Consider the following 1,978-nt stretch of genomic DNA (forward strand, 5'->3'; position numbering starts at 1 on the left):
ACCAAGCGCCAAACATCATTTTCCAATTTGTACTGCCCAGCTGCAAACAATACAGAACCGTGTTGAGAGGAAAAGCTAAACTTCCCAGCGGCCCCCGCTCCCGCTCACATCTGGCCTGTTTCCTTCCTGCCGTTTCTTACACACATATGGGGATGACTCTAATACGGTGCCTTTATTTGGGAATGTTTCCCCACCAGTGTTAATTTTCTAATTTAGAAAAAAAAAAATAGCGCTTGATTTTAAGTTCTCTAAAAATGCCCCCATCACAGGGCCAGGGAATAGGGGAGACAGCAGGGGGCCCCCCAGGAACTCTTGGCCCTGATGCACCAAGCTCAGCTATGTGGTGGGCCGGCCTTGGGGGGGGTTCACCCCGCCCTTGATCTCTAGGCTGCTGTGCACCCCAATATGCACACAAGGCTTGGGGTAGAGCAGGCAGGGGAGCGGGGTTGATAAGCAGAGCTGGGCACTTATCGGCCGCAGCAGGAGGCCCAGGAGGTATCTGTAGGGCGAGGTGCCCACCCAGACACCCAGACCCGGGGCACGCTGGGCTGCTGCCTTGTTATTCTCGCTGTATCTAGATGGTGCTGAACCCCAGGGGGTTGCCGGTTCCGTGTTTACATTTCTGGGAGGACAAACACAAGTTGTGACTCAGCAGCCAAGCCAGGGACCTGGTTGTGGGGGATACTCCTGGCTGGCTTTCGGGGGAGGGAGGTGGCCAGAGCCCAGTCCTCAGGGCAGGGTAGCACGTGGCCTCGAGATTCAGGATTCTCGGGTCCAAATCCTGGCTCTGCCCCACGCCAGCTCTCTGGCCTTGGGCAAGCGGCTGAATCTCCGCAGCCTTGGTTTTCTCACCTGTAAACTGGGCACGGCCGACCTCCCGCAGGATGCTGAGAGTTCAGAGGAAGAACAGACATAGAGGGACCAAAGTAGTCAACACTTGTCGGTTCTCATGAGTTCTGGGTGTCTGAGGACAACCTTAGCTGCAGGGGTGGGAGACTCGAGCGGGCGTGTGGGGGTGAGTGTCTCCTTTGACTGGAGAAGCGGGGTCCTTCGTCCACAGGCAGGACCTGGGCTGGTGTCACAGGGATTAGTTAGTGTGGTTTCCTCACCTCCGTCCTCGACTGATGCCCGGCTTTCCCTCTGGGCCCTGCCTGCTGCTGACACATGAGGCCCTCATTGATCACGGAGCCACATCATGGTGGCAGCTCTGGGCTTGTCGCTTAGCATGTGTGAGTGAACGTGTTGCGGGAGCGTGTACGTGTGTATCTGGGCATGAATACATTTGCGTATACATGTGGGCACGTGTGTGCACAAGTGTATCTCTATGTGTCTGTGTCTCTGCATGTGCGTGTGATGTGTCTCTGTGTGCAAACACATGTACTGTGAGTCTGGGTGTGTATATGCATGTGTCTGTGCCTGAGCGCATGAGGGTGTGTTGTGTGTTCCTGTATACACATGGGTGTGAGTGTCCGTGTCAGCACCGAGATGCATGTGCGTGTGTGTCTGTGTAGACACGTATCTGTGACTTTCTGTGCACCTACGACTGTGTCCCTGAGGGTGTGTATGATTCCATGTGTCTCTCTGCCTCAAGGGTATATGTCTGTGGGGGGGGGGGCATACACGTCTGTGTCAGTGTGTGTATCTGTCTCTAAGCGTGGGGAGAGTATCTTAATGTGTGTGCACAAACATACGCGTGTGCATGTGTGTGTGCCTGGCCCTCTGGGTGTGTGGGGGCCAATGCTCGCACACGGGACCGAGGATGACAGGACCGATGCTGACGAGGAAGGAGCTGGTGGCTCCCTAGGCCTCCTCCCGGCGCCCACTTGCACGGCACTGGCTGCTAGGGATGTAGCAGAGAAGGGACAGGAAGTCCCCACGCCTGGACGGTCATGGCCCCTTTCACTGTGAGGCTCGGGGAGGTGGCCGCCTGGCTGAACTCATCCCGCTGGCCTGGGTGGGGCCCACGCCCCTCCCCTCC

Source organism: Pteropus vampyrus, unplaced genomic scaffold, assembly GCF_000151845.1.
Source record: "Pteropus vampyrus isolate Shadow unplaced genomic scaffold, Pvam_2.0 Scaffold162, whole genome shotgun sequence".
In the NCBI taxonomy this organism is placed as follows: Eukaryota; Metazoa; Chordata; class Mammalia; order Chiroptera; family Pteropodidae; genus Pteropus; species Pteropus vampyrus.